The sequence below is a fragment of the Oreochromis niloticus genome, linkage group LG7 (assembly GCF_001858045.2).
Source record: "Oreochromis niloticus isolate F11D_XX linkage group LG7, O_niloticus_UMD_NMBU, whole genome shotgun sequence".
In the NCBI taxonomy this organism is placed as follows: Eukaryota; Metazoa; Chordata; class Actinopteri; order Cichliformes; family Cichlidae; genus Oreochromis; species Oreochromis niloticus.
The window spans coordinates 1,800,885-1,822,440 of NC_031972.2; the positions used below are offsets into that span (position 1 = coordinate 1,800,885).

The following is a 21,556-nucleotide window of genomic DNA, read 5'->3' on the forward strand; positions in this document are numbered from 1 at the left end:
GGCGAGACATCAATGTTCGCCATGCTGCTGGGGTCACACCCTTTCGCAAAAACTCACAGTTTTTACTATAACCCAAGACCAACTGCTTAAGGCTTTCCTGGAGAAATTTGAGGCTGCAGATGTCAACCATAACAATACTGTACACCAAAGTGTAAAACATGACATTTCCTGTTCCCACTAGGTGGCGCTGTCCCTGGTGTCAAATATGGCAGTTAAAATATGTTCAGGGGTGGAGCCTTATCATATGTGTGCTCTTTGGTCCAGGTCGGACCATGTATGAGGGAATGAGAGACAATAAGATTTTCATGGCGAGTCATCAAAATTCGCCATGGCGCCACGTCCTCACCGTATCGCGAAAACTCAAAAGCTCCGCAATTTAACATGGCCCAGGTGTGTAGTTGAAACTGACCAAAGATGAAGCTTATACGACCAAATCCCAAGGAGGAGTTCGAAAAAGTTCGAGGCATGGAAATGGCAAAATTAGAGCCAAAATGTCACCTTCACCTCTAAATTGCGGACTTCCTGTTGGGTTTGCGTCAATGGGCCCACTGACTTTTTTATTCGTCTTGGCATGATACACATGTGTGCCAGATTTCATACATGTAGCTCAAACGATGTGTTCGTAGGGCTGCATTTAACAACGCATAGGTGGCGCTCTAGAGCGATTTCCCAGTGCTCATATGTAAAACCATTAAAAAACAAAATTTTTCACCAGACCTGGCATGTGTGCAAAATTTCAAGAGTTTTTGAGCAAGTTTAGGCCCTCAAACAGGCCCTTGTTTTGCCTGAATAATAATAATAAGAAGAAGAAGAAGAAGAAACGGAGCAGATACAATAGGGCCTTCGCACTCTCAGTGCTCGGGCCCTAATAACGATTTTAATGATTAAAGCAGAGGTTCCCAAAGCGTGGGGCCCGCCCCCTAGGGGGGGCGCAGAGCCATTGCAGGGGGGGCGCGGTATGAAAATAAAAAATAAAAAGAGCGCTTGGACACTGTGGACAGGTTTTTGACGGGGCTCCCACACAAACGCAAAGCAGGAGATGAAGCATCGCCAAATATGTTTCCAAACCAACTTCCTTCCAAGCCAAAGACTAGAAATTATGGTGAAGCATATCTTCCCTTTGGCTTCACCTGCACAAGTGCCAAGGTAGGTCTCCCCTGTAAAATTAGTTTCCCTGCGTCGGGAGCAGCGCTGGGCTCTCCAAATCACGGACAAACAGGATCCCACATTCTTGATTTTTAGTTCACAAACACTTCTTGTAATAACTAACTACTCCTGACATTTTGGACATATTAGCTCTTTATGCAGTAAAGTTACAGTGGGATACAAATAATATCAGGCTGATCCTGCCGTAATTTGTTCCCCCGGTTCAAATCACGGACAAACAGTATCCCACAGCTGTTTATGTTTTTGAACCCATTTTGCACAGAGAGGCATTTTTGAAAAATGTATTGACAGCAATGTTGAACATTATTACACAGGAAAAAAACAACTACATGTAAAATAATTACACCGTGACGCCTCTGCCTTTCTAAATGCAGGGACAGTAACTGCGTGTGTGTATGTAAGCGTGTAAAACCTGCAGATAGTCAGATTAACAGTAACAGTATTTTGTCTCTATCTGCCATTCTGCAATTCATCTCATGTAAACAATAACGTGGCGCACTGTGTGACGTGAAAAGAGGCACATACCTTTGACGTTGCGTGACGAACTCTGTAATCCTCGTCCACACGTAAACGCAAAAAAGGAGTTTTAAATAATCTCCGTTTTCGGTGAATCGCAACGCCGTTTACGTGTTGACGAAAAGCCCAAACGCATAGAAACAGCTGAGTTTTCAAAAATACCCGTGTAGGTGTGGACGTAGCGTAAAAGAGTTAGTAGTATATTTTATTACTACCTGTAATTTATTGCCGTTTACTTGTATTTGCTTAATTGCTTACTAAATGTTTGAGGTGTGAAATAAACCGCAATGGAGTTTGTAAACAAAATATGGGTGTGTGTGTTTGGAGGATGTGTTTGTGCGGGGGGGCGAACATTTTTCTTGTAAAAAAGGGGGGCATGGCAAAAAAAGTTTGGGAACCACTGGATTAAAGTAAGTTAAAGTGTTCACATGATCAGAAACAGCCACTCTGACACAGCGTCACTGAACACCTCTCTCCAGCAGGGGGCAGCAGAGCAAAGGGTTGACCTACATCTCTGCTCCAAGTTAGTTACTGTAGACGGTAACAGAAGAACCACGTACACGTCAGGATATGTGGAGCCCTGGCTGAGATTATTCAGGTTTGTGTATTTAAAACATGTAAAAAAGAATCAGCTTATGGTAATAAAATGTTGATAAAAGGATTGAAAACCATCTGTTTAGATAAATAAAAGGATTTCATGTTCAATTATTGTGCAGGACAGTTTGGTTAATCTCAGCGACTGTAGAAAACTCTACAGGTGGTTTTAAAGAGGAAACCACGGCTGCATTCATCACGTTCTCCTGGTTCCTCATTCGTCTGCCCGCCTCTCGGTCCCGCTCATCGGTTCTTGCTCTCTCACTATGATCAGCTGATTTCAGTCGGTGTGTAGGAGGAAAGTGGACATTACTTTTATTTTTATTGCACATAAACATGATGGTGCAGTGGCGCCTGCTCCAGAACAGAATCAACTGCATCATGCTGCAACACAGCTTCAGCTCTTTGCAAGCACCTGCACAGGTAGCATGCTAACGCTAAGGATCATTTGTTGAAATTACAGCAGAAACATTCAAATCTGAACAAACATCCATTTTTTTTTCATCATCGTTTCGGTCACTTCCTGTCCAGTGTAGTTTTAGCTCCTCGCTGCCCCCTGCTGGGTGGGCAGAGCTGTGTGGAGCTGTGAGCTGACTCTCCACAAACATCTTCATGTTTACACTTCCTGAGAAACGTCTGCAGATCAGGGGTCCGTTCTTCGTACCTCGCTTACCACATCCAAGATCAAATGACACATCCAAGATCAAATCATCGCGCTAACTTTGAGCTCGCTAATCCGGTTCTCCGAACACACCTGTTGTTGACGATTAGTATAGCTGGATGAAGTAATCTGAGATCACTGGGTGGCTTAAAAGGGGCTACGAATCGATAGTAGAAACATTGATCGGCAATCCCGTGATTGGTCGGCGAAGATGTCGAAGGAGCGCGCTCAGTATTTCACGGCAGCAGAGCAAGAACTCTTGATTGAGGGATATCAGGAGTTTCAGAGTGTAATTAAAACGCAGGGGAACACTGCAAAGGCTGCAAAAGCAAGGAGAGAGGGCTGGCAGAAAGTTGCTGACAAATCAAACTCGTAAGTGATCCATGATATTACATTATATCATGTGATATTATATTATACCACATTATATTATATTACATCATATCCGCTTTCACATTAGAGCCACAACAGGACCCACTAGAACATGGGAAAAAGTAAAAGTGAAATATAAGAATATTCCACAGAATGGTAATATTTATCACTTATATTGCTTTTAGTTTATGACAAGAGACCCTGGAATAATCTGTTTGTTTGTTTATAACAGCAACCAAGAAAAGGGCAGAGCAAATAAAGACAGGTGGTGGTCCTGCACCCCCTCGTCACACCCCTTTTTGTACTGTGACATTTATTGACATTGTGGGGTTTTTTGTGTGTAGTTTGACATAACACTCCATCACTTTTACCTGTTCCCATGCAAGGGGTGACTGAAGCATGCACAGTAAGTCGGGAGTAAGTATATACAGTACAGTACAGTACAGGCTTCATAGATAATTGGCAAACCTTCTGGAGGAAACCTGGTCTTGTTAGGAGAGACGGCATCCATCCCACTTTGGATGGAGCAACTCTCATTTCTAGAAATATGGACAAATTTATTAAACCCCCCAAAATATGACTATCCAGAGTTGGGACCAGGAAGCAGAGTTGCAGTCTTACACGCCTCTCTGCAGCTTCTCTCCTCCTGCTACCCCCCCAAAAACCCATCTCCATTGAGACTGTGTCAGCTCCCAAACAGACAAAAAACAAACTAAAAACCAGCAATAAACAACTTAAACATATAAAATCACAAAGAAAGAACAATACAGTATCCACATCTGAACCAAAGAGTAAAACAGTGAAATGTGGATTATTAAATATTAGGTCTCTCTCCTCCAAGTCTCTGTTAGTACATGACTTAATAATTGATCAACAAATCGATTTACTCTGCCTTACAGAAACCTGGTTGCAGCAGGATGATTATGTTAGTTTAAATGAATCAACACCCCCGAGTCATTCTAACTACCAGAAACCTCGAAGCACAGGCCGAGGGGGCGGTGTGGCAGCAATTTTTCACACCAGCCTATTTATCAACCAAAGACCCAGACAGACTTTTAATTCATTTGAAAGCCTGATGCTTAGCCTCGTCCACCCCAGCTGTAAAACTCAGAAACCAGTCTTACTTGTTATCATCTATCATCCACCTGGGCCTTACACAGAGTTTCTCTCTGATTTCTCAGACTTTTTATCTGATTTAGTGCTCAGCTCAGATAAAATAATTATTGTGGGTGATTTTAACATCCATGTAGATGCTAAAAATGACAGCCTCAACATGGCATTTAATCTGTTATTAGACTCAATTGGCTTCTCTCAAAATGTAAAAGAACCCACCCACCACTTTAATCACACTCTAGATCCTGTTTTAACATATGGCATAGAAACTGAACATTTAACAGTGTTTCCTGAAAACCCTCTGCTGTCTGATCATTTCCTGATAACATTTACATTTACAATAATTGATTACACAGCAGTGGAGAGTAGACTTTATCAAAGTAGATGTCTTTCTGAAAGTGCTGTAACTAAGTTTAAGAATATAATCCACCCACTGTTATCATCTTCAATGCCCTGTACCAACATAGAGCAGAGCAGCTATCTGAACGCTACTCCAACAGAGGTCGATTATCTTGTTAATAATTTTACCTCCTCACTACGTACGACTCTGGATACTGTAGCTCCTGTGAAAACTAAGGCCTCAAATCCAAAGTCCCTGACTCCGTGGTATAATTCTCAAACACGTAGCCTAAAGCAGATAACTCGTAAGCTGGAGAGGAAATGGCGTGTCACAAATTTAGAGGATCATCATTTAGCCTGGAGAAATAGTTTGCTGCTTTATAAGAAAGCCCTCCGCAAAGCCAGAACATCTTACTATTCGTCACTGATTGAAGAAAATAAGAACAACCCCAGGTTTCTCTTCAGCACTGTAGCCAGGCTGACAAAAAGTCAGAGCTCTACTGAGCCAACCATCCCTTTAACGTTAACTAGTAATGACTTCATGAACTTCTTCACAAATAAAATTTTTATCATTAGAGAAAAAATTACCAATAATCATCCCACAGATGTAATATTATCTACAGCTACTTTTAGTACCATCGATGTTAAGTTAGACTCTTTTTCTCCAATTGATCTTTCTGAGTTAACTTCAATAATTACTTCCTCCAAACCATCAACGTGTCTTTTAGACCCCATTCCTACAAAACTGCTCAAAGAAGTCCTGCCATTAATTAATGCTTCAATCTTAAATATGATCAACCTATCTCTAATAATCGGCTATGTACCACAGGCCTTCAAGCTGGCTGTAGTTAAACCTTTACTTAAAAAGCATCTCTAGACCCAGCTGTCTTAGCTAATTATAGGCCAATCTCCAACCTTCCTTTTATATCAAAAATCCTTGAAAGAGTAGTTGTCAAACAGCTAACAGATCATCTGCAGAGGAATGGCTTATTTGAAGAGTTTCAGTCAGGTTTCAGAGCTCATCACAGCACAGAAACAGCTTTAGTGAAGGTTACAAATGATCTTCTTATGGCCTCTGACAGTGGACTCATCTCTGTGCTTGTCCTGCTAGACCTCAGTGCAGCGTTCGATACTGTTGACCATAATATCCTATTAGAGTGATTAGAACATGCTGTAGGTATTACAGGTACTGCGCTGCAGTGGTTTGTATCATATCTATCTAATAGACTCCAATTTGTTCAAGTAAATGGAGAGTCCTCTTCACACACTAAGGTCAATTATGGTGTTCCACAGGGTTCAGTGCTAGGACCAATTCTATTTACATTATACATGCTTCCCTTAGGCAGCATCATTAGAAGACATAGCATAAATTTTCACTGCTATGCAGATGACACGCAGCTCTATCTATCCATGAAGCCAGGTAACACACACCAATTAGTTAAACTGCAGGAATGTCTTAAAGACATAAAGACCTGGATGGCCGCTAACTTTCTGCTTCTTAATTCAGATCAAACTGAGGTTATTGTACTCGGCCCTGAAAATCTTAGAAATATGGTATCTAAGCAGATTCTTACTCTGGATGGCATTACCTTGGCCTCCAGTAACACTGTGAGAAACCTTGGAGTCATTTTTGACCAGGACATGTCCTTCAACGCACATATTAAACAAATATGTAAGACTGCTTTCTTCCATTTGCGCAACATCTCTAAAATGAGAAATATCCTGTCTCAGAGTGATGCTGAAAAACTAGTTCATGCATTTATTACTTCCAGGCTGGACTACTGTAATTCTTTATTATCAGGATGTCCTAAAAACTCGCTGAAAAGCCTTCAGCTGATCCAAAATGCTGCAGCAAGAGTCCTGACAGGGACTAGAAAGAGAGAGCAGATTTCTCCTGTTTTGGCTTCCCTTCATTGGCTTCCTGTTAAATCCAGAATTGAATTCAAAATCCTGCTCCTCACATACAAGGTCTTAAATAATCAGGCCCCATCTTATCTTAATGACCTTGTAGTACCATATCACCCTATTAGAGCACTTCGCTCTCACACTGCAGGCCTACTTGTTGTTCCTAGAGTATTTAAAAGTAGAATGGGAGGCAGAGCCTTCAGTTTTCAGGCCCCTCTTCTGTGGAACCAGCTTCCAGTTTGGATTCGGGAGACAGACACTATCTCTACTTTTAAGATTAGGCTTCAAACTTTCCTTTTTGCTAAAGCATATAGTTAGGGCTGGACCAGGTGACCCTGAATCCTCCCTTAGTTATGCTGCAATAGACGTAGGCTGCCGGGGATTCCCATGATGCATTGAGTTTTTCCCTTCCAGTCACCTTTCTCACTCACTATGTGTTAACAGACCTCTCTGCATCGAATCATATCTGTTATTAATCTCTGTCTCTCTTCCACAGCATGTCTTTCATCCTGTTTTCCTTCTTTCACCCCAACCAGTCGCAGCAGATGGCCCTGCCCCTCCCTGAGCCTGGTTCTGCCGGAGGTTTCTTCCTGTTAAAAGGGAGTTTTTCCTTCCCACTGTCGCCAAAGTGCTTGTTCATAGGGGATCATATGATTGTTGGGTTTTTCTCTGTATTTATTATTGTGCTATCTACTGTACAATATAAAGCGCCTTGAGGCGACTTTTGTTGTGATTTGGCGCTATATAAATAAAATTGAATTGAATTGAATTGAATTGAAGTCTGACTACTTTTTACTTTAATCCCTACATTTATACAAATATCTGAACTTTCTGCTCCTCACATTTTCAGACAGACTCGTTACTTTAAGTTTAAGGTGTTTGAGGGCAGTTATGATTTCATCACTGCAAACAGAAACACATTTATGTTGGAATCACCAGGATGGGGCATAAGAACAGATGATGTGTGCCACAGTCAGGGGTTAAAGTGCACCGCTGTGGTTTTATTTATTTACTTGTGTCCATAAGTTACAGTACTTCAGCATCTAGCTACTGAAGAGGAGCATAAAGGGAGTAACGTTTGTTGTTTAATTTGATTGAGTTTTCTGAAACACCACAGTCCACTGTAAATACATCATGCAAAGATTACATCAGCTTAATAGCAGAGCAATCGGGAGAACAGGACCAAACTAAAGGGGGAAAAACCAGCCGACCTTTATGTATGTGGGACTCGAGACGTCCTCAGTCTCAGAGGACTCGTTAGGATCCCAGTGTCTGTCCCACTCTGGGTTTTAATTTGATCCTTTTATTCTGAAGGATCCCACTTCAGGTGGAAACGCTCCACTTCCTTCAGAAGCCTGTATGACAGACACTGGCTGTATCCCAATTCAGGGTCTGCAGCCTTAAAGGCCACATTTTAAGGCCGATTACATCACAGCGACGAAAGCTCTCCCAATTCAAAGGCTGCTCAAAATGCGGCCCTCAAATGCGTCCTTCATTTCCCTGAATTTTAAGGCTGTGGCGGTGTAGACTTCGTGGCCCAACATATCCCACAATTCATAGCGCGGCGGTGGGTGTGGATAATTTTGCAGAAAGAAACGGTGGAAGCGGAGCAGCCGAAGAGTAAACTTTTAAAAGTAAGTACTGAATATGATGTCACTTATTTATGTGCGAATGTTTAAGAACATTAAAACATTACTGTTTCCCACATGTCGGCAAAGTTATGTGACATTAGTGATGTTTGTACTTTCAGCGGTAACTTGGTTTTAAAGCCTCTACTTCTAAATATATATATAGTCGACCTTAATCTTACAGAGAATGTGATGATTTTATGGATAATTAAAGTCAGTCATATATCCACAAACACAACAAGCTGAAAGTCAGTGATGCTGCTCGGTTTACAGTCCTGAATATGACGGCACAAGCAGGATTCACTGCACTGTTAATGTTAGCTATGTTATATTGCTGCCTCTGTTCGGTGGTGTCGAGCCAAACGGACTTTAACGTGTGTTTGAACGAGCTGACGGTTCACTCGTTAAGCTGAAAGAAAGATGCTTTAATCACAGGAGTCACACATGTGTCCACTGGACCATCTGGAACTCTTCTTGTTTAGCACTCGTAATAACACAAACACTAAATCCTCCTTCTCTTGTGCTGTTTTGTAGCAGTGTGTACACCTGAGACTGTCACCTGTCTGTCTGTCCTGCACTCTCTCTCTGTTTCTTTCTCTCTGATTGTGGAATAAAAGTATGAACATGTATTTATAAGTTACACTTGTGTTTGAATCCTGCAGCTTATCACACATTTGATTTCCATGTGTGACGACTGCAAGTGTCCAGAGTGAGGACAGACTGAGGGACCCACTGCTGCACATCATCTGTGAGGCTTTGCACCCCTGATGATCCACCAGGACAAACTCAGCAGTGTGTGAGGAAGAGGAGGAGGAAGAGCCAGCAGCAGCTGACAGATGGAGAGAATAGACAGACTGTTCCCTGTTTGTGAAGGACTGCTAGGAAAGTTTAACATAACTAATTGTCTGTCCTGAATCAGTCTTATTAGGTAATGTTCAAATAATGTTATCATCCCAGTGTTTTCAGTGTGGGAGAAAGTACTCAGGGCCTTCAAGTTACACACTATGAAAGGCAGCAACAAGTTTAATGTTCAGAAACCTAAAGTATGTATCAGCAGCAGAATGGAGCTAAAAATAAATGTTTGTTTCAGTTCTATGAAGCTTTGAGTATTTTGGATTAGTAGCACTGCTGTGTTTGTTGCATCATATTGCTGTAATTGTTTATATGCTTTATATATTCTGAGGTAAGTTGATCTATAGTGTTACATCATATTCTATAAGGATGTTATGTGTTTGTAGACTTTCTGCCCAGTTTGACCCATTTAGCAGAAGTCAGCCTGTTTAAGGCTCTGATATCTATTCTGTATGACTTAAAGCAGTTATGACATGGTCTGATTTTCTCACCCAATAAAGGAATATTTCATATATCAGTCTGATCTTCATTCTATCAGAAACAGTTATCACAGCTCGTACATTTTCTTTTTACACATATATGTAAGCATTGAGCCAAATTTAGTAATGCCAACATACTGAAAGAACAATGTTTGTCTTTTATTGTCACAGTCTGGCTGAGGCAGACTGTATGTGTTGTGAAGAGCGGACCCAAAATGCAGACACGAAGGAACTTGGACCAAAACTTGAGTGTCAACAAAAAGCGAGCCGTTTAATACACAGTGTTGGGAAGGTTACTTTTAAAATGTATTCCACTACAGAATACTGAATACATGCCCCAAAATGTATTCTGTAACGTATTCCGTTACGTTACTCAATGAGAGTAACGTATTCTGAATACTTTGGATTACTTAATATATTATCATGCTGTTTACAACTACGTGAATGTACTATTGCTGTGATTTATTACTGTTACTGAAGGTCCGTGGCTCCGAACCGTAGTAAAGGGACCTCTGGCTAATACGGTGGGTTCCCTGTCGGGCTGGTAGCCGAAAAATAGCTTTACTTTGTTGTCTGGGTCAACTTTGCTTGCCAGAGACAGAGAGAGGCGTTGAAAGGCTCCAACGGAACTTATTTTTTCCGGAGGAAAACACGAACACAGTGTACAGTTGAGTCTTAATAGCTTACTTACAAATGGGCTCGTCAGGCACTCTTCTTGGCTGCTGTGGTTATTATTATATTTACATGCTTCCAGCTCCCGTTTTTGCTCGATGACAGCTCGGACTTTTCCTTTCTCTCCCTCCCTCGCTCACAGACATATAACGTGTATGGCAGTCCATTCTCGCTGCAGCACAGACTACACTGCCCATGAGGCTACATTCTTTAGGGCCATGCCTGTAGCATTCTGCCTTTTAGCTTAGCACAACAACAACAACAACAAAAAGGCGCTCTCTCACCCAGGAAACACGCAGAGAGAGAGCGTCACCCTGTAACCATGGCAACCGTAACGCTGCCGCCTGGAACAACAGAACACAGCTGTCAAACAAAACCCAAACAATCCTGACCCGCGACAATATGAAACAGGAAAGTACCGCCGTGTAATCCATTTATTTCAACAAAGTAACTGTATTCTGAATACCACCTTTTTAAACGGTAACTGTAACGGAATACAGTTACTCATATTTTGTATTCTAAATACGTAACGGCGGTACATGTATTCCGTTACTCCCCAACACTGTTAATATGGCTGATAAAAAGTACAAAAACAAAAGGCAGATGCACACAAGAAAGAACCTAACTACAACTAAACTGGGAAAACTAGATGCTAAACACAAAAGGTAAAGAACAAAACCTTGGACATTGGAAAAAACAAAAAAACAAAAAAAACAAAAACAAAAACAAAAAAAAAACCCTAAACATGGAAAACCGTAGAAACATGACGTGGAACAACAGACGACCTGACAAAGAATGAACAGAAACACACAGACTAAATACACACAAGGGTGATTAGGGGAAGTGGAAACACATGGGGAAACAGCTGACACTAATCTGACATAACGAGACAAAGGAAGCAAAGTTGACTACACTGACATAGGACACAGACCTTCAAAATAAAACAGGAAACGTGAAGCAGACGTGACAATACAAACTTGATAACATAAGACACGCAGTCAAAACAGCCTCACAGACAAAGGGTGAGGGAAACTTAAATATAGGGGAAGAAGACACAAGGGGAATCTAAATAAACAAATGAGCTTAGATAACCTAATGAACTTAAAAATAAACCATAAACATCAAAATAAACTAAAACTCAAAACACTGGGTCAACAGACCCAGGAACGTGACACTTATATATAATACATCTGTATATACACTGTCACAGATACTTGTCTTTGAGTGAAGATTTAAGGTGATAGGAAATATAAATAACTGCTACTTGAATCTTTACTGCAGCTCAGCATTTGACACAGAGTTCAAACTCACTGCTGTAATAACGAATAATGATTAATATAATAACTATAATATTGGCCATATTATATTTACATTAGCAAAGTGAGATGACTTTAGTCTCATGAACAACATTAGCTAATTGTTATTTACTAGCTAATCTTAAATGACTGTTCAGTACAGAAATGAAGCCCAACTATCATGTTTTACAGTCCTGTGGTCTCAGCCTCAGATACTTATTAAATCACACAGAGCTCATGTAGAAACAAACGAACAAAATATGTTCTCCTTCATTTCTGTCAAACAAAGCTGTATGACACGTGGTTAGTATCATGGTTGCTAGGCAACCTGGGCAGCGCGTCGCAGGCTAGACCGTCCCATTTCACAAGCCTCGCACTTCTGGCCTTAGCGGTCTTTGAGTATGCGGCCTTTGAGGACCGTTGAGGCTGCGTATTTTAAGGCTGCAGACCCTGAATTGGGATACAGCCGTTCTAGCATAGCTCCATAGCTGATTATACCACGGAGTAACAGGTGGGGTGGGAGGGGCCCTCCACTGGGAGATGATGAGCTTACCCCCCAGCGTCAGTGCAGTCTGCACCCACTCAGCGGCTTTAGGTGGAAGATGTTTAGAGCAAAAATCAGAGGACTCAATGGGCAGCCGTGTCTCGTACCTCTGAAGGTTAAAGGACTGTGATGACACGATGCGTTAGTATTCAGAGCCCCATTTATTCTCACCCTTTGTGACGTGTCAGGTAAAAAGTATAAAATCCAGCCCACCAGGTTTTTCCTGATGTCAGACTAAAAGTCTTTTGACTAAAATATGGGACTGTGTTGTATTAGAAGCAGAGGAGAAATAGTCCCTTTACGCTCCACATGTTTGAGACTCAGATTAAGTAGAGTCAAAAACGTGTCCTCCACTCCTCTAATGGGCCTCTATGCAAACTGCATTGGACCCAGCTGATCTTCAGTCTCTTCCATAATCACATTTCAAGTTTTTCAAAGACTTTGATCATGACTGAGGTGAGAGTGACAGGCCTGAGAGGGCACGTGCTGTATTTGCAAGGATTTATTAAAACTAACCTGAAATATGGGACTGAGTTCTTTAGCACAAGGTGTAATCAGGCAGCCACTGATGTTATCAGGACCCTGGCTCTTGCTCACATTAACTGTATGAGAGGCCTTTTGCTCATCACTGAGTTCAATGATAAAGTGCTGAGTGTGTTTCAGTTTCTGGTGCTGATGTTCCTGCTGTGAGACTTGGATGGATGACCCGTCAGAGCTGCAGCTGCAGACAGAAAAACAATGATGAGCAGGAGCTGTGAGCTGGACACAGAGGTGGTGTTTCACTGAGCTCCTCGCTCTGACTGTAAAGGCCTCAGAGGTCAGAAGTCACCGCTCAGAGCCTCTCTACCCTCTCTCAGCAAGGAGCTGTTTACCTGCCTCAGTGACCTCCCCAGCGATGGGCGGGTCCTCGGACTGCTTCCTGTGCAGTGGGATGGACACACTGAGCTCCTGCTGCTGCTCTGGTGTCTCGTAAACAGGTCACATGACCTCTGCACCCGTGACAGGTCACCGCAGGTAAAGGTGGACTCGGTCCTGTTGTGCCTGTGTGAAGCTGTGCAGCTTCTTCCTTTGTGTTTCAGGTTTCTTTGAATCTGAGGAGCTGCAAACATCCACCAGCTGCTTGCTGAGGCGGAGGTCCCCAGAGAGGAGGAGGAGGAGAGCTGGTAAACAGCAAGGACGAGGAGGAGCAGGAGGGAGGAGGAGGTACGCACACACACACACACACACACACACACACACACCACTGCTCTACAGTCAATTTACCACAATAAGAGTCTCTGCTTCCTGTCCTGCTGGTAAATAAAAGCATCATAAACCTGCTCAGATCTTCATTGATTTTTCTAAATGAGGCATTTTTATTCACTGAACCTGAATTTGAGGTTCGCAAGTTTTATTTTTGTCATATTTTTTGTCACAGACATCTGCACACAGTCAAACTACAGGGAACATAAAAAGAGAGTTAAAGGAGGAAGCAGGAGGAGTTTCACCAGAGCCTCCAAACTGTTTCAGCTTTTTCACGTTTCTTCATGAATAACTGTAACTGTAGTTTTATTGACTGTATTTGTGCTGCTGTGGCAGAATTTCTGGAACACCGTGCAGTATAATAACACTGAGGTCACATTAACGTGCTGTGCATCAATGATATAACTGTTCATGTGTCATTACATGAAATTCTCTTACTGTGTGTGACTGCACAGATGGACTTGTATATAAATGTCAAAGCTAACATTCTGTTGATTGTTTTCACATGGTTTAAATGGACAGACCTGCAGCTGTAACAGCTGAACTCATTTAAGTTAAATGAATTATTCAAACAGGATGCTCTCCTAATGTTTCTCTCCTAATTCACAGTTAGGATTAGAACAAACAATAAAAACTAATAAACACAAATTTGCCGAGCAGCAGTTTAAACTGTGCTAATCATAACAGTTAAATCTGTGACGTCACTCTGGTGTGTGTCTGCGTTACAAACTACACCAGATTCACCTCTGCAGCCCTGACCATCACGGGCTTTTATTTTGAAGATTTGGCGAATGCGGACTTTTATTGTCGTGGTCTGAATAAACTTCCTCCGTGTCTCTCGGAGCTTGACGACCGGGCTCCGCCGCCCTGCTCTCCCGTCCACAGTGAACTCTCAGTCCGGTCCTTCGGCTCCGGGGCCGCTAACGAAGTCAGCCCGAGGACACCGCAGCTCACCGGGGCTCACCGTCAGCTCTGCGCCCGTTAGAGCGTTTACTGAGTACCGGAGGAGGAGGAGGGACGCCCGCAGACTTTCCGACGGAGCAGAACTCCGCGGACTGCGTCCATGCTGAGCCGCACACAGGTGAGCGCGGGCGGGGCGAGGACCGAGGGCTCCCGGGGGCAGCGGGCGCACGTTCAGTCGGTACTCCGGGGATACTGTGACGTAGACCGGACAGCCCGACGGCGACCTGCGGGGTTGTTTCAGCTGCAGGGGAGCTTAAAGTAAACCAGGTGTGTTCGGAGCGTTTACGTCATTAACACTGAACGTCCTGCAGGCGGACCCCGCCCCCCGTTAACAAAGATTTAAATCGCGGTTTTTTCAGCCCGTGAAAGGTTACGGGCAGGGGCGGATACAGAGAAACGGGGTCCGGGGCACAGGTAAGGAAAAAGCCTTTTTGTCTGGTTTTGAACGGGGCAGCTGATTGGATAGCCGTGTTTGATGATCAGCTTGTAGTTTGTGCTCGAGCGGCCCTGATTGGTGGACGTTTCTCACATGGGTTGACACCTGGAACTCTTATTGTGGCGCTGTGTGTTTGCTGCCTCCTGATTAGGTTTCACCTAAAGAAGGATCAGAAATCCAAACTTTTACTTTTACTGAAGCATGAAAAACATTTTAGGTAATCAAAGAAGTCAAATGAACACAGACTCTTTTGTTTATGTTATTCCATTAATTTTTTTTACGTCATCCAGATGTTACATTTTTTGCTCCTCTCTAATTGTTTCCTGTTTATTTCTTCGTGTTTTTATGTTTGCTCTGTTGGTATTTGTTTAATCATGACAACAAGATGAATAAAGTTGATCTGATGCTGAACGCGAAACAGAAATGATCTCTCGTTTACTCGTCTGAGGGTCTGACGTCAGTCGCAGGGGGGCGTTGCAGGTTGTTGGGTGATGTTGCCGCGTCTGTTTCTGTGATGTCAGTGGCAGACTGAGCGCGTGCAGAGCTGCTGAAAACAAAGATGAAGATGTTTGGTGTGTGGATCCTCAGCAGCTGATCAAACAGGAAGTGCAGCGCCTGATCTTCAGGCTGCAATATCAGCTGTGGGTGGAGCCTGCACAGGTCTCAAATCCACCTGTCACATGCTGACGGAGGAGGAGGACGGCTGCTTCGTCTCCTTTGTCAGCAGCAGCTGAATGAAACGCTGCGATCGCGCTGAATAATTTCTCTCCTCGTGTCTAAAAATAGCCGCTCAGCTGCTCCACCCGCACACGGAGCTCTGCTGCACCTACGAGGACCCTCGAAGTCACCTGACCCCGGCCGTAAACAAACTGAACCAAAATAAACCGGAGCGACGGCAAGGCTGAAATAAACCCGAGCACCTCAGAGCAGGCGGAGGGATCTCTGTGATTTATCGTTCATAAAACACAACGTCGAGTCTGATCTGTGTGGTTTTAGGACGAGCCACAGATCAAACTGAGGTGTTCCCCGATCGATCATTTTATAGATATTATCTGTTAACGCTCGCCGTCTGACTGCTCGGTTCGGGGGGTCCTGCTGCTGGGTGCGTTTGTTTCTCCAGTCCGGCGCGTCCCACCCTGAGCTTTCATCTGCTGGGTTTCGGTGACATCACGTAGACGTGGGCTGGGAGTAAGAACAAGAACACAGGCGAGGTCGAGTTCTGTGCAGGTTTTACACCTGAGCTCACCTGAGACCGAATCTGTCATTAATGGATCCGTAACACTGGAGAAAACGGGACGCCGAGCGATGAGGGAAACGTCTGAGCGTGCAACACCTCGATCACAAGGTCACCTGATGGGAGGTGACCTGTCTCTGAACAGGTGTAACAGGTGTGCACAGCGTCTCTTGGGCAGCTTGTGTCAGAGCCAGTCAGCAGGAGATTGCCCCCTGCAGGAACTGAGCGTCACTGAGTCTTTGTTTGAACCTGTGGATTTATCACAGGCTCGATGCCAACATGACCACGTCCACTCACAGAGACGTGTCGGAGTCGCTTTAATGATGGCAGCTGATTGGTCGCAGACCTGGTCCCTGTCTTTAAAGCTCACCAGATCATTGCAGTCTCAGTAACTGTGGTGGTGTCGTGGGCTCTGCCCACTGCTCTTCCAGGTGTATCTATAGTGTAACCCTCTGCTGCAACTTCTGTGTCTTGTTCCACAGTTGTGTTGTACATGTACAATAACAAGAAAGGGCTATTCTATTCTATGTTTGTAATCGTGGCTCCATTTCTAAGAGTTTATGACCTTCAGTCTGTGGACGTCACAGACGTCTCTGTCTCATAAAGGTGGTTCGCTTGGTTTTCTCGTCCTTCTGTCTGTGAGGGACTAATCAGTGCTGCTGCTGATTCAAGTGCATATTAGCCTACTGTAATGTGTGTGTGTGTGTGTGTGTGTGTGTTGGATAAACTGACAGTGTGGTACCAGGTTCGTGGCGGTTAATCTGGAGGCGGGCCTGCGTGCTGCAGTTTCCTTTGAAGTGGAGCAGGACGTGTTTGTGCGTTCCTCTGACAGAAACAGTCATATCGTGTGTTGACTCGTTCCAGCTGCACTTTCACCATGTGAGGATTCAGTTACCATAAGCACCTTTAATCTGAGCTGACGGCCTCGCCAAGGGAACTCGATCCCTCCTGCTAACGAGGAGAGCCGCGCTGCAGGATGCTGAGGCTCTTCGTCCAGGCTGCCAGCATGAATAACACATGGGAGAGGGACACCTCCGCTCCTGCAGAGCGCCTCCATCGTTCTCTGCAGGAGCACAGGGTCCTGAACAGTCATCTACTAACCACAGCCCAGGCAGCACCGAGCTGCACCGGAGAGCTCTGGGTGGTGTGAGAGTCTCACCTCACGATTATCACTGTTAAACTGATTAATCTAGTTTAGAAAGTAATGACAAATCTGTCCATCGTCTCATGTTCAGCTGTGATTTGAACTGAGTGCATGAACACAGACATCGTCTGGCTGGTGTTTCCGTTTGATCGGATGAAGCTCTCTGCGACGTGCAGCAGGTCTCTGCCTCTTTCTTTAAGATAAAACTCTCCAGCTTTTCATCAGCTCGGTTCACGTGCAGCTCGTCTCTCATGTGATGGAGTTTCTCCGCCCATCAGGGTCCCTCAGCGTCAGCTTTAATAAGAATAATTTATCCTCCATCCTCTGTGCTGATGAGCTTATATGTCTGGTTTTGCAGGGTTTTCAAAGCGCAGCATGTAACAGGAGTAAACATGCTGTAAACATCAGCAGCAGTGTTCATTTCTCACAGGCTGGTGTCCACACACCTGTGCAGGTGTAACATAATGAAACATAAGGAGGAAGGTGGAGGGTTGTTCTCACCGTTTTTAAGTGTTGATTTTATGTTAAATGGGAGGTGAGGAGCTGGGTAAGGTTTTCCCTTCAGTGTATTTGACCACCTGTCCGCTCCACCTGTCCGTGTGTCAGACGGGGCTCTGCGGGTCTGAATGAGTCCTTTGTGTGGAAAGTTTGCGCCGGTCATCGTAGTTAATCATTCGCTCTCACTGTGGCGGCGGGAACGCTGGCGATCGATACCGCCGACTTCTTAGTGATTAAGAGTAGCTGTGCAGCCAGCGGGCTCAGAGGATTAGTGACATTAATGATGAGAACAAGGCGACGCTGCTGCTCAGCAGCTTGTTTAGTTCTGCCTTTCAGCGCATTTCATTATTTATTTGGCTCGCTGGAGCCAGACTGCTGTGACCCACTGCTGTGGGAATGAGCCGGGCCTGTATGGATTTATTTAGACTCAGAAACACCCCAGAGAATTAAAATGGGACCAGCTTAAAGCCACGATCACACATTTATAGAAACTCCTCATCCAGCTTCTTCTGTCTGCTCCACTCGGAGCAGGAAAAAAACCCTCCAAACAGACTCAATGGGAGAAAAATGGACCAAAGTCTCTGTGCTGGTAGCCGTTTAATCAAGTTAGAAACTCAGGGTCTTTATCCATCACCAACAGACCCAGTGGTCTAAAGTCCAAACAAACAACTCCAGGTTCGAAAAAGCCCAAACGTAGGCAGTCCATCTCCAAGTACACAGCCCAAACCAGGTCCAAAACCAGTTCAGTAACTGGGTCCATGTCCAGCTATAGGTCCAAAGTCCAAAACAAGATTTAAAGCAGAGAACTAAACTAGCCCCAAAGTCCAGGATCGGGTATGACTCCAGGACAACAGACAAGACTGAGACCAGGTCTGACTGAGACCAGTTCTAAATCGGGTCTGACTCCAGATTGAAAGCAAACAGAAAAACTGGCTCCAGCAGTCGGCCCCACGCCCCGGGTCCCACACCGGTCCACAGCTCTGGGCGTGGGTTCGTGTGTTAGTATGATGGAGAGGTGCCTCTCTTCTGATAACCTTCAACTTTTACTCATCATATAAATCATGACATTTATCACGTGACTTGATCAGCTCGTCTGAGTTCAGGAGAAGCACGGAGAGAATGTAGGGAGCAGATGGAAAAGGTGATGATAAACCGGAGTGACCTCACACTTAATGCAGGACCTCCACCCTGCTGTCCACCTCGTGCTGCAGCTTGCGGATAAACGTGAACAGAGGTGGAGATTTCCGTATACATTATCCCATAAGATTAGAATCCCATCACGGAATGACAGGGATTAATCTTCCTAGCTCGCATTGAGGGGACCACATGAGGCCTTTATTGTGCCGGAGGAGGTGGCTTATCAACTCATCGGATTTGCAGATTATATTCCTGATTATGTTTATTTCATATTTCTGTGCAGTCGCTGTAAGGACTGACAGAGTATTTCAGCTGAGGTGATTCAAAGATCAGAAAGCTGCATCGCAACAAATGCTCCCGTCAGAGGCGCAGTTTGACATTTCTCATGAAATGTGATGCTTATAATAAATCCTAAATACTTTATTTACTAAATGTAGCTTTATTAAAATAAAAGATGTCCATGGGGACGTATGTTTCTTTTTTGGTGGGTAAAAGACAGAGAGATCCAAGAAAATTACATTTTTATTCCTGGATAAATGGTGGAAACATGAATTAGAGTTTAAATTCTGGATTTAACAGGGAGCCAATGAAGGGAAGCCAAAACAGGAGAAATCTGCTCTCTCTTTCTAGTCCCTGTCAGGACTCTTGCTGCAGCATTTTGGATCAGCTGAAGGCTTTTCAGCGAGTTTTTAGGACATCCTGATAATAATGAATTGCAGTAGTCCAGCCTGGAAGTAATAAATGCATGAACTAGTTTATCAGCGTCACTCTGAGACAGGATATTTCTAACTTTAGAGATGTTGCGCAAATGGATTTTCAGCCGATCATGTGACACGCATGAATGGAATTTGATCTGAATTAAGAAGCAGAAAGTTAGCGGCCATCCAGGTCTTTATGTCTTTAAGACATTCCTGCAGTTTCACTAATTGGTGTGTGTTACCTGGCTTCATGGATAGATAGAGCTGCGTGTCATCTGCATAGCAGTGAAAATTTATGCTATGTCTTCTAATGATGCTGCCTAAGGGAAGCATGTATAATGTAAACAGAATTGGTCCTAGCACCGAACCCTGTGGAACACCATAATTAACCTCAGTGTGTGAAGAGGACTTTCTATTTACATGCACAAATTGGATTTTGTCACCATCGAGGAAACCGTGGCGCTAAACTCTTTCTGTTTTAGGCTCTGAGCGTGCTCCCATTAAATGAGGTGTTTGAATCTTTTTCATCACCTCCTTCAGTCAGACACAGTATCAGAGGAACAGGTGACCCAGAATAAAATGGTGAGACTAACATAAGTGCTGCAGAAGAAGAATGCAGCACTTATGTCAGCTCACATGGTAAACAATCACTCAGTGCTGTGTTTATTTCTTCAAACTGGACCCACCTGCTCAGCTCGGTCCCACAGCCCGATGAAACACTGCGTATATATAGTGTTTGTTTTACTGACTGAATGTTCACTGTGATAAACATACAAACAGGTGATCATCATCAGTTACCATGGTGATCTGTCTGCATTAAACACCGTCATGAAACTGAAATCTCTGATTTATCTGATAAGTGAATCTTGTTTCATCGTGACACCCGCTGTGCCACAACAGCGGACGGAGTTGAGAAGGCAGGAAGTAGAAAACTGGTTTGAGCCAGTCTATAGGGCTTTGGAGTTGACGTCACACCGCAATGTATTGTGGGAGCGCGGCGCCATTTTCGGGGTCTACGAATCAAAACAAACACACTGTGTTGGAACCACGACGACAAGAAGCAGCTGAAAAGAAAACGGACTGTATAGAGACCGATTGCGTCCAGAGGCGAAGTGGCGGTACTTGCAGAAATAGCGTGCATTGGAAATGTGGACCCGTATGAAATACGGCCGTGGAGTAGAAACCCTGAAGACCAACCGCTATTGATGTAGCCTGACATATTTTCATACCTTGTCTGTGGAGTCAGCGCGTACAAGTCGTCATCCAAACAAAGGTAAGTCAGCTCGAGTACTGCGAGTAAAATGCGTTTGATTTTCCCCCGAACATTCAAATTAGTGCAGCATAAATTCATTCATGAGGGGAAATTACAGTGAGAACATGTGGAGGCTGTTAGAGGGATAACATAGTGAGTTCAGTGCATTGATGTGACATTGTCCTGAAGGATTTAGTTATTCTCTATGGTTAAAGAAATTGCAATGATTTATTCATATTTATTATAAATAATTCTAATTATACATCTTGCTTCAATATTTGTATCTTGTGTCACTAAAAATACATCTTTAGTTTTATACATTGATTAATGACCTGCAGAATCTCCTTATCATATTAAGTGATTCATAATTGTCACTTTATGCTTTCTCCATCTCTAAAGTGATGACATCCTTGCATTACATACTTTAGGTTCATTTTCTGCAGGCAGGTTTCTGACAGAGAACAGGCTGATTTAGAATATAACATGTAGCGTTCTATAGATGGACACAAAGAAATGAAAAATGACATGTATGTGCTAACTTTCTAAACACTGTTACATTTATGATAAAGTAGATAAAACACATTTATGTCGGCCTTGGCTCATAGTTCTTGTCTTTAAATTAACTTTGTCTGTGTGTGTTTCAGGTGCTGCACTCTCAGAGACTGAACCAGCATTGCAGCCATGGGTCACTGTGAGCATCACAGGGAAGGTTGAAGCCGCCCACTGCACCTGTATGGCCGGAGTCAAAGACACCTGCAGCCATGTCGCTGCTCTTCTGTTTAATGTAGAAGCAACAGTGCGGATCTGTGGCACAA

The 21,556-nt window shown here is 43.7% G+C and overlaps 1 protein-coding gene across 3 annotated transcripts in view; it reads left to right on the top strand.

Annotated features, from left to right (window-relative positions):
• The first annotated feature begins 13,982 nt into the window (after positions 1-13,982).
• LOC100692764 (carbohydrate sulfotransferase 8) overlaps positions 13,983-21,556 on the top strand; it is a 45,459-nt gene continuing 37,885 nt past the window's right edge. Inside the window, exon 1 of one of the 3 annotated variants that reach the window (XM_019360947.2) lies at positions 13,983-14,460. The gene's annotated coding sequence lies outside the window, so the exon portion shown is untranslated. The other 2 variants (XM_019360949.2, XM_019360948.2) reach the window with 2 other exon arrangements.